Genomic DNA, 11981 nt, shown 5'->3' on the forward strand with positions numbered 1-11981 from the left:
TTAAGTCTCCAGATTTGATGCTGAGCCATGTGTACAAGGTCTTGGCTGGGAGAAGCCCCTTGCAGCCTGTCACTTAGCCAGCAGGGCATTGATGGCATGTGCTGTGCTGCCACCAAACTGAGAGCACCCCTAGGAAATTGCTAGTAAAACTAAAGCACCTCTAGGCCAATGGATATTGTGGAAGTTTTCAATTAAATGTGCCTTCAGGTAGGATTGAGTTGTCTTTGTGGCTGTAGTCATTGTCCAGGATTATAGACTCCAAGTGCAGAAGGTGAGAGCTGCATTAGCATGATGCTCTGTGTGTGCTTATGATATTTGCTATGCAATAGAATGCACCTGCCCCAACACAGTACCACCTAAAGCAGCCCCAGCAGGAAGCTGGCTCACAGCCAGCCATCCCTGGGAGCAGCACCTGTCTCAGCTGCCTGGCTGCTTGCCCCTCCACTGGTGGCACAGCAGGTACCCCTTACATTCTCTCCTGTCACTCAGAAGATCTATGCAATGCTCAGTAGATTTACCAACCTCTAATAATTTTCACACCCCACAGAAATATGATTCTGGAAGGGGAACAGACCAGAGGATATGGGCAGACACAGTAATTGATGTTTTCTCCTCTTAATTTCAGATAATTCCCAAAGATGTGTCTAAGTCTAGTGTTTGTGAAATTGTTATGCCATGACCAACGTTGACTGGGCACGCATGAGGTGAAACAGTGCTTTAATCTAGGGAGGCTGAGCCTCACTGCAACCCCAACTACTCCAAGCACCCACCAGCTCACAGCAGTTCCTCCCTTCCCTGTCCAAGCACGGGCCATTTCATTGCATGAGAGCACAAGCTCCAAACACCAAACTCTCTCTATAATTGGTCATTCTTTCTCTCATAATTGTGTCAGCATGGCCCTGTCTATTCTGTCATTGACAGAGGCAGCCAGGCCAGTACAGAAGGATCTACAGCAGTGAAAACAAGAAAAAACTTCCAGGAGCAGATGAATGGCTGCCACCTACCCCGGTCATGCTCCCATTTTCATTGGCTTGGTATAATCTTTAATGCCACGTAAAGCTATGTTAACTGAGGCACGAGGCTGCCTATATTATTCTGGCTGCTGTTGCAAGGGTATAAGCCAGGAGAGCAAGCTTCCTGGAGAAGAGCAGCAGGGTTATCATGCTTCTGGTTAAACAAAATTATGCTTCTGAACCACAAAACTGCTGAAATGCTGAAACCAGTGTGATGCCGTTGTCATCGTATTGCAAAAATCCCGCTCCTTCTTGGTGATTTCTCATGGGCAGCTCCTCACAGCACTGACTCCTTCTTCTTCACAGCACAACCAACAAACTCCAACTTTCTCCTCAACCAGCTGACCCACTCTTTTGTAGCATGCTTCTTATTGGACACAGCTGTGGCTTATTAAGGGCAGGCCTGTTCCTAATCTTTGGTGATTAGTACAGCTGCAACTCCTCAGGTGTGAGACTATCTTCAGCACTACCCTTATTTTCTTAAATTCTATCCCTCCACATGATCCAGCCACTGGGCAGCAGCAGCACTTGAGCCGGCTGTATTAGACACCCTAGGTATCTGTGGTCTGTAAGCACCGAGGTTTTTTGCTTCAGCCAGGAATATTTGCTGAATGGCACACCCAGCCGCTCCATCCCTCCACTGCCAGTTCAAGTGCAGGTCTCAGCCTCAGTCTCTCAGCACCCTCATGCTCATTGCCCTGCTGCTGACAGACCCAAACAGCCAACACGTGCTCCCAGGCTGTAGAGCCGAGCAGGAAGGCAGCAAAGCTTTGCCAGGTGGCTCCATAAAAAAAGGACACACGTGCTTATGTAAATGCTCCATCATAAACAGAGCTGTAGCTATACAAGCAAGCCAGAGCAGCTGCTGCAGCAACCAAGTACCCTGGGAGGGGCTGCTCTGCTCTCCTCTCGTTATGCTGACTCTGTCAGAGCAACAGACCCCGCCTGAACCAAGGGCTTATCTAGGAAAGGTGCTTACAGGGATTAGGACTTCATTCCTGTTTCACAGTCAGACAAGCTCTGCCCTTGACTTCAGAGGCTTGGGAGGTTGTGCTGGGCCAAGGACAGCTTGGGAGGGTTTGGACTGTGACCCTCGTGACAAAATCAATAGTGCTCACGTGGCTAGTGCCCCTGTGTAAATCAGTGGCTTGTCAGTCACAGGGACTGGTCTTCTAAAACAAATGACATCACAACGAGAGATATAGTTGCCCTCCTCCAGCATGTCTTAAATAATTCTGAAAAGTTAATGAATCTTAAAAGGGTTAGAGAATTTGCAGATTTGCAAGTACCTGTTAAAAGAGTACTAAGAATCATATATAAATACAGTAAATACTTTAGAGAAATATGATTGAATCGAAGATATCAAGGGGATGCAAAGATTTTAAACTCCTCCTCAGGCTGCTGAATTTGTAGTTTGGGAGTCTTTTGGTTTTAAAAACAGATAACCTTACAGAGAAATTAATTCAGGAAAGCAGCTTCACTAAGCACTTTTTGGGGAGAATTCATGCAAAGAGCTGACTAAATGTGCAACCAGACAATATAGTCAGTGACAGGTGAATTACCTGGCAGTGTTTTTCACTCTGACATGTGGAAATCAGATCTGTCAGCAGTTATTTTTAGTAGACATGGGGCCATGAAGGACTCACCACAAAGTTTTTGTATGATTTCACTTACCAATTCTTAATAATATCTGTATCAAACTTTGAGGAGATGCAAACTTCTGCAATTTGTGCAAATGAGGATCATAAGTATACAATTCCTGCAAGTGGGAGTTGGTTGTTACAACAAAGCTAGAGGTCCCAATTAATGTGTTTAGTGTAAAACTAGGAAGCAGCTGGCTTGGGTTTCATAAAAGTTACCACAACAAAGTTGCAATGGAAGAGGCAAGCAGAGACACACATTCAGACTGAGCACCCTTTATCACAGCACACACTGTTCCCAAGACAGGCCTGTCCAGAAACCAACTTTGGCAGCTGCTGTGTCAAGTGTCAAGAAAGGGATTGTGCACACAACATAACCTAGTCAGAAGCTGAAATAAGGTACATAATACACAAGAACTCATATCTGTTGCTGTTGATCTACCTGAAGTACAAAAATCAACTTGAAAAATTGCTAATTAGACTTACATTATTCTTGCCCTTTTAGTTTAATAAGGGTTCACATTCCCCAGGAGTCATGCAGGTGTGACTGCAGTGAGGAGATGGCCCTAGACAGGTGGACATTCATCCCCCTTCGTGAGTCATCCTCGTTGTGATGGCAGAGAAACTGTGCAGAACTGAGATGCCTGGACCAAATACTGCCTTTTCCCCTTTTCACTTAGTCAGCAGTGCCACTGGAGTGGAGTTCCCTTTCCAGACTAACTGAGGAATTTCATTATTGAGGTACAGGTGACCAGTCTGCAGAGATGTACATTAGTGCCTTTTGTGCCACCCTTCCCTTTGAGCTTTGGGTGCTAGGAGATGGATGGAAGCAAGAAGGATGGAAGAAGATGTGGTCCTTCATCACAGCAGGTTTTAATTGGTGTTCCCAATGTCCAAATGCTGCAAGTAGGGACTGTACACAGAATATTGTGCTATACTGAGTTATAACCAGCTCTCCAAGCATCTGTCACCCAACAGACCTTGTTTACAGAAAAGAATTTGACCCACTAGAATGTGCATAGACTTGCAGAAGATGAGATTAGATTACAACTTTAACTAATATAAATATTAGTCAAGGAGTCCTTAAGAGATTAAAAAAAAAATAGCCCAAGAGATAGCTACATCTAATTATGTTTATTGTCAGAAGTGAGGTACATCCAGAACAGACTTGGGTACAAGGGCCAGTAAAGAACCAGCAGTACAAACACTACTGCTTTCTCATCTCTGCAACTTGAGTAATTGTTCTTTTTTCCCACTTAACTTTAAAAAGTCTCCCTCTCATTGCCTAGAATTTCAAGTGGTTTTCTGGGAATACAGATAGCGGAATTGTCCTCATGGTATTAGCTCATAGGCAATCTTTTTGTCTAAAAAACTCATCAGAAGGGATAATTTACACTAATCCTACAGTGGAACCTACGAATTGCTCAGTGTGGAGAAGGAAATGTGTATCTGTACTCTGTGGAGTAGACAACAGACTTTGAAAAGCAGAAGTCTCAATACATCAGCAAATTGTAGGGTAAGATTGAATCCCCAATTATCTGTGGAGCTGTTTGGGCCTCCCCAGTTTGCTTTGGGGGAGAGCCAAGGAACATTCCATTGGCTCTCCCATCTACTCAGCTTACAATAGATAAAAAAGTATTTCACTGTGCTGGAGAACAGCTCTCTGGTCCCTGGAAGGTTTCACACTCATTTCCAGCTATGCACAGAGACACAGCTATGGAAGGGCCCTTCCTGGAAGAGCTCAGCTGAGGTTGAAAGTGTCACCCAAATAAATAAAAAAAAAAAAAAGAAAGATTCAATCTATCTAAACAGAGAAGCAGTGTCTGAGAACCTCATCAGGTAGACGTCCGCAGGCCAAGAGACAGCAGGAAATGGTGCCTTAGAGAGCTATGAGCAAGATCCAGGTTCCAGAGATCCTTGTGCCTGTGTTTTCCTGGGCTCTCTCCCTGGGGTGGCAGTGGGAGGATGCAGAGAGCTCATACTGCTTCCTACTGAATTATTGGTCTGGTAATGGCTTTTGAAAACATTGATTTGGCAGAATGATGGGGTTTTATTTCCATTTTTCACAGAAACCAGGATACTGGTCTTACAGATTTCATGGTTGTTTTGTTTGGTTTTTTTTTCTTCAGCAACAACTTATCCTTCAAAAAATCAAAGAAAAGAAAATATTTCCTATTTTTGAACACAGAAGAAAACTTCCAGCTGACAGAAAAAAAACATAGGTTTCCAAGCTTTTCTTTAACACAACCTTCCTCCCCCTCTTTCCCAGCACCTCTCCCACCGACAATGGACACTGTGATTTGAACAGCTTGTGAAAATCACACAGGCTGTGACAACAAACACATCCTTCAACACTGCCTTCACAAGGCTGATGTGACTAGATCAGGTTTTCAGGAGACAGGGTCACAGCCAGTCATGCAGCCTTGGAGGAAGCATAGCCTCAAGCCTGTTCTTGCCACTTCCCCAGGCAGGTTTGGTAGCAGTCTTCATGGTGTCTCCCAGCTTCCTCCAGGGCATCCAGAAGCCCCTGGAAGAGTCCTTTTAAGCACAGGAGACAGAGTATGACTAAATTCTTTTATGGTGGGTGAATTAATTCCAGACCTGGTCCCTGCACTGCAGTGATGCTCCAGGTGCTTTTTTCTGGCAAAGGGGCGGATTCTTCATGCAGCTCTACCTTGTTCACTTACAGAATAAGAAGAAAACAGAATTTTTTCAGAGCAGAGGAATGGGATTTTCCTAAAAGGAAGAATATTAAGGCTTATCAAACTCCAGAGTGAAACAACATTAATTATTTGCTTAAGTATTTTTATGTCATAGTTTGTTTCCCCTAACTCAGATTTAGGAAAATGAGGCAGGTCATGATTAATATAAGGCTTTGGCTTGCAAATCTGTCATTTACAAATATTTAACTTGTATGTGATGGTTTTCTCCAGATTTTGGGACATAGGACTTTTAAATAAATATTGATATTACACTGCAATGACACACATTTAAATGCCTTCCCCTCACTTAACACAAATCAGTCACTGAAATAATATCTGATACACTGATTCTATGTGAAAACTGTAACCATGTACCTCTACATTTACCCTCGTGTGTGAACATCCCTGTGCCAGAAGCCCCTCTCTGGGAAGCCCCTGGGACCACTCCACCTGCACTTGTTATTATCTGGCATCTCCAAGGATTCCTCAAAATGCACGTGGCTGGCAGAGCACCCAAGTGTTGGCAGTACAGAGGAAGAGCAAAGGACAAGGTGAAAGGACACAACAGGTATTACTCCTTCCTGCTGAAGTGGGTCTTTTTCCATGGCCACTTCACAGCTGGGCTGTCTAATCTGTGGTTTCAACAAATGGAGACTGAGCAAATTATCTTTTGCTCTAAGAACAAGGCACTAAGATTTGAATCAGCTCTTAAGGGAACTTAGACCAGGGAGACCCAGCCTTGTGCAAGCTGGAGACAAGGGAGGATAGTGAAGGACTGAAACCACATCACCTGTCACAACAGGATATATTGCACCAGTCAAACCTAGAGGGAGAGCAAATTCCCCGCCGGGTTTGCACCTGTTCATAACATCCTTCCACAAAGGCCCCATCATGGCAGGATCCCCAGCCTCTAAAAGCCCTTGCCCCAGGCCAGAACACAACCTGAGTGGCAAGAGTCAGCACAGCTCTTGATTTCTCACAGACACCCTCTGCAAAGCACTTTCTTGGGTGTCCCATTACAAAGCAAGCCGGGGGTAGCCGTGTCCGAGTTCCCTGAATCTGCAGAGTCAGCTTGCCCTGCTCCTCCCTGCAGCCCACACTGGATGGCAGAGGCAGCCGTGGCCACACGCTGCTGGGGACTGGGAATGATTTTCGCAGGACCATGGCAAAAGGGGAGTTTGGTATAATTATAAACACACTGCTAGGACACATAGTTCCCCCGGTGTCACAGGTACACAGTGCAACGGTTCGGGACATGTAGGCTCTTTGCAACATAATATTTAATTGTATCACATTAACATTCCTGTGCTGCAGTAAAATGTGCTAGTGTAGCAAGTTTTGACTTGAGCTCTAGGTTTCGGCTGAGAACCGCTCTACCCTGTTAGTGCCATGGTGTGGCTGCTTGCAGTAACTACATTTCCTATATAACTTGCACTGAAAAAGGAATTCAAACCCTTTTGTTTCCAAACAAAAACTTCCGAAATGAAGGCTGCAGCCTGGGAGCTGGGAAATTCATGTTCCTGATGGTACAAGGGAGCTCAGTTTTTCCCTGCCTACCCTTACTCTGCATGAGGTTGAAGTGTTAACATCAAAGCTAGCAGAGATGGCAGTGGCAGAAGAAAGGAGGGGGCACAGGGAGGTGCCGAACCTGGGAAATCTTCCTGATGAACTACACAGCTGTTGTGTTGATGCTGAGTTTTCTTTTATTGTTTTTCCTGCTAGGTAAACATTTCTTAAGAAAATCATTTGTATAAAAAACAAAAGTGCTAAGTGAAATCACCAAGGCAGTGCAGCAGATGACTCTTTCTGTACAGACACACAGCTCCACAGGACAGATCTGAAGTTCTTGGGGGATTTTGGTTGCTCTTGAAGAGGAGTATCAGCATCAGCAAGAGTAACTCCTCTCTTCAGCACACGACTGAAGAGGGATCCACTGGTGCAGAGAATGCAAACATATCCTCTCTTTCTTCTCCTTGGCTTTAGGGACATCTTACTGCCTTTTGGTGGTTGTTATACCCCCATTTCTCCAGCTCAAACTATGCAATGCAGCAAGCTGCCAACACTAGCCCGGCCAACCATTCTAGAAGAGGCCACATTTGGAAGTGCTTTCCTTCAGATTTGCAAGCTTTGCTCTCCTTCAGGTATTTCTTACAAGGCACCACTCTGAAATACAGTAGGAAGGGTGAAAGCACGACCAGCCTCTGCTCTGCCAGCACTGCAGCAGCAGTTTCTGCTGCACTCCCACTTGCACCTAGTCCCTGAAGCCTGGCAAACCCTGGGGAGCTCAGCCCACAGCAGCAGATGGAGGAAGGAAGCCTTGGCCCACCACAATGAAGCAGGGGGCTAGACACAAGAGTGAGCTCCCCTCTGCCCACCCTGCCTCATCCACGGTCAGGCATTTGCTGGCACGCCTTTCCCCAGAACATGGGGTGGAAGCAGAAGAGCTCCCTCCCAAAATCTGGGCAGCATCCAATTTGAGGCAAAGACAAATGTCACTGACCTTTACAGCATTCCAAGAACTGAAGTCCCTTAGCTCCCTTGCACTCACTGGAGAAATTGCTCAAAACCTGTTCTCTTTCCAGTGTCTCCCAAGGGGAAAAAAGAAATTAGTCTCTATGCAAGTGTATTTGTTCTGTGTGTTCCTTATTTTATATTTCACAAATCAATGCCAACTTTCAGTCATTGAATCCAGACACTGATGTTAACAATAGATGATTATATTTTCCATCTGAATGTTTTCCCACAAGCACAAACATTAATTCAAAGTATTCTTTTTGCAAGTAGTAGTGTTTCAATGTATACTAAGATGAAATATTTAACTTGTATAGATGAAACTGCTTTGCTGGAACCAGCAGAGCCACACCAGCTTACGCCACCAGAGACCTTGGTCCACAGCTGCTTCCCCACCCCTGGGCAGCCCGGATGCTGTGTTTGAGCCAATAGGATTTATGACCATTTTAAACAGAAGCGACTTTCTCATGCGCATCGGTAAACTGCTGTGCTGTTGGACTGCAAGGAGCTGAGTACTTTTCCACTCTTTTTAGCTATTGCTATCAGAAATCATGGGTTAGTCGATAACCACATTCCTCTGAGATGAGTTTGCCAGTGCACTGAAGGAGATCTGTTCACACTGGGAGGCATTGTTTCCCAGGCTATTCCAAACAATACAGAAAACACTGTGTTCTCATTTGAGTACTATGAAGAAAGAGCTCAGTGGAAGGACTTTTAAAGCACTAGCATATGCAACTCTATAAACTATATTCTTTAAATAAAGAAAAACCCTCTATGTCATGCAGAACTGAATCATGATTTGCTCATGGACTGCATCCAGCATCAGAAATATGGATGAGCTTTGGCTGGGCTTTCTAAGCAACAGAAATAAATACTTCACTCCCAGCAGAAGAGGAAAAAAGAAGAATAATTTTAAAAATCAAACAGAGATTATGCAAACTCTTGAGTCCCCTTCATTTTCAATAGCAAAACATAATGACAAATTCATTTAAATTTAGTAGGATCAAAATATTTGGGATAAAACCTTGCCCTGACTTTAACTCTTGCCTCAGAGACCGTAATACTAAGTCAATGCAGAGCGAGGAGATGTTAATCTGTCTTTAGTGAACTGAATCAGTTTTGCCAACCAGGTCAGAGGTAGTATTTCAGGCACTAACTTGGTATTGATGCTTTAAATAGCATCAGAATGTATATGCCCTTACATAGCACTTGCTGTGAGGAGCTACTCAAATACACGTTGGTTTTCAGGTGGCCCTGCAAACCAGCAATAGCCTGGTGGAAAATGAAGCAGGGCAGGCTCCCCTGTTAGTCATTCCAAGCCAGACAGTAAGAAGTAGGTAGACTCTTCATTGTCCAAATTAGAAATGAATGGGCTATAACTACATGCTCAGTTATACCATAGCTCCAGCAAGGGATCTCAGTCTTCTGATCTCTTTCCAATCATTCAGCATCACTCAGAACATGCACTCGATTTTGCATTGCTTGTTCTAACCTCACAACTTACCTATTAAATCTAACAAATCTCTTTTAGCTTAAAAGTCAGCTGGATCAGGCCAGAAAATGAGGAGCAGGAAATTTTCCAGTAGGAGTTCAACACAGTCCAACAATGAAACAAGTTTTTCATGAAGCACAGCATAAAGAACATGTGAAAGATAATCATCTTCCATAGTGGAAGCTTGAACTATTTCACATACATGACTTGAATCCTTCAGAAACAGAACAATTTAAAACCCCAACTACATTTCTGTCCTGTTGTCCCCTTCTTTGCCCCGCCCCCTTATATGCAGGCAGCCCCGGAAAAGTCCGTAAGAGGCGAATGGACAGACTGCCTTCTCTGGACTGCAGTGGGCTTTGCTGCCTAGCATGACCAGGCCTATCATGTTCCTGCTATTCTTGCGGGAATCCGTGTCCGAAAGAGCAGCTCCAAACTGAGATGTGTGCATCTCAGCTTCTGCCAGGGAAAGTCTCCAGGGTGGATCATGGCCAAACTTAATGCTGCAGCTTTAAAGAAGCAATTTCAGTTCAGGGAGGGTTTTTCTGTTTTGCTTTTAAATCTGGTGTATTTTGCAATGAACTACTATATGCACCCACAAATATGCCACACTAAGAGGATGAAGGAGAGGGAAACCAGTAGAGAAGAAAAAGAAATCTAAAAGTAAAACATCAGCTCTATTTTAACAGAGCTAAATGTTCCTTGCATATTTCTCCTTGTATGTGTTTTGCAACAGAACCAGGTCTGAGAACAGACTGGAGCATTAACAACAACCAGCATGATGGCTGCTGGAGTCCAAATTACAAGTGGACACAGACAGTAGCAGATACTGACCAGCAGTCATGACACCATCAATTTTCTTTCCAGACTCACAGTGCTGCTCAAGAGCTCATGTAGGCAAAATAGTCTCACACTGTGTCATCTAAAAGTGACAAGAAGTGAGGGAGAGTGTATCAGCAGTTTTCCAGAGTAAGGAGCATTATAAGTTTTCAAACAGAGATTGTTGCTCTAAATTCAACAGAAACTTCAGTGGGGATTTGGTTGAGTCCTGTGCCAGAAATAAACAGAAATACTCAATAAATTCCTACAACATGTCAGTCTAGTTCTTATGTAAAATGGTGTATTTTTTTAAAAGGAAAAAAAGTAAAGAAAGAAAACCACAGAAGAGCTGAAGAACAAGAAATAATCTGCTGAAAGCAAAAAATGGTTTACATTTTTCTGTGGGGCTCATTCAAGGTAGAAAGACTAGAAACATGTTGGAAAATGTTTAGAGAGATACTAGATTGATCAAAGCATTTGGCTAGGATAAGGAACTAAAGGATCTGAGTTATTACTTCTTGGAGAAGTGGCTGCTGGGGAGGGGATAGGAAGATAGAAGAGACAACCAAAGAAAGAAGAATACTCTTGAATTGTGAGCCTGAAAGGGACCCATTGGGCTGCTTACAATCCATTCACGTTACACTGCTGGGCAAAATGAGATACAGAAGTTCAACAGCCCTCCTCAAAGGCAGTGCAGAGCCCTTGCAGCGCTGTTGACAGCGAGCCTGATGCACACAGCCTGGGCCACTTGCCCCACATCACTGCCCCGCTTGGTGACATGCCAAGTCCCTGACCCCACAGTGGGTTTTGGGAGATAAGCTTTTGCAAATCTGTCTGTGACACCTGGAGGTGTTTCCCCTCTAGGCCTTCACTCCTCCCCACTGCCACAGGTTGTTGTCCAGGAGCAGAGCATACTGTGCCTGCAGCATGCCAGCCAAAACCGTGGCGTCCTGACCCCAGCTGCAAAAGAGCTGATGTGTGCCTGAGGGAGTAACATACTTTAACCCATTTTAGCTGCTTGTCAAGCAAACATGAGTCAGATCCCTAGCATACCAACAGATATTAAATGGCAGCCAGAGCCTACTAGCAAATGTGACTTCTGCTTCTCATCAGGGTTGAGCCAAGTAGAGTTGAGCAGCTGCCAAAAGTGCAAGTCCCTGCCCTGCCTCCTATACTGGCTCAATTATTCATGCAGATTGCAAATATGGGAAAGCTAGACCTTAAGAAAATTGAAATCATTTCGCTTTTGTTGTTGTGGTTCTGATAGTTTTCTGAGCATTCAGTTCCTTCAAGATGTCCAGTGGGAGCACATAGCCAGGAGAAAGACCATCCTCTCAGTGCAGTCTCATGATCAGTTTTCTGTTGGTTACCTAATTCAGCACAAGGAGCAGTTGCAAATACAGCTGGTCACACAAATGCCTGCCAACCAAGAAAATTGCAGGTGGGATTAGGGAACACAACCACAGCCTTTGGGTAAAAATATCACTACACCAGACCATGAGACATATAGGGATCCCTAAGGTGACCTCAGTCAATAGCTCAGAAGATGAGGATGTCCAGGCATCTCCAGAAGGGGAGAAAACAAAACAAAAAACATGTTTACTCCTGCTTACACTGGGGAACTATTCTCTACAATACTTCCCTTAGGAACCCAAGGGCAGCCAGTACTGCCAACAGTGTAACACTTCATGTGTCAGTGGCCACTGAAATGGCAGGGGTGAACCAAAGCAAGAAAGCACAGGCTGAGCTGGAACTCAAGCTGCTGAATTCAAGGCAGGGCCAGGGGAGCACAAAGCCTTGCAGC

At 44.5% G+C, this 11981-nt stretch overlaps 1 long non-coding RNA gene across 1 annotated transcript; it reads right to left on the reverse strand.

Moving 5' to 3' along the window:
* Nucleotides 1-3772: 3772 nt before the first annotated feature.
* Nucleotides 3773-9613, reverse strand: LOC132328117 (uncharacterized). Its single transcript, XR_009486694.1, has 2 exons — nucleotides 9371-9613; nucleotides 3773-5389 (listed from the first exon to the last, which is right to left on the reverse strand). It is a non-coding gene; the product is annotated as an uncharacterized LOC132328117 (long non-coding RNA).
* Between the last annotated feature and the right edge of the window lie 2368 nt (nucleotides 9614-11981).

The sequence above is a fragment of the Haemorhous mexicanus genome, chromosome 5 (assembly GCF_027477595.1).
Source record: "Haemorhous mexicanus isolate bHaeMex1 chromosome 5, bHaeMex1.pri, whole genome shotgun sequence".
Lineage (NCBI taxonomy): Eukaryota > Metazoa > Chordata > Aves > Passeriformes > Fringillidae > Haemorhous > Haemorhous mexicanus.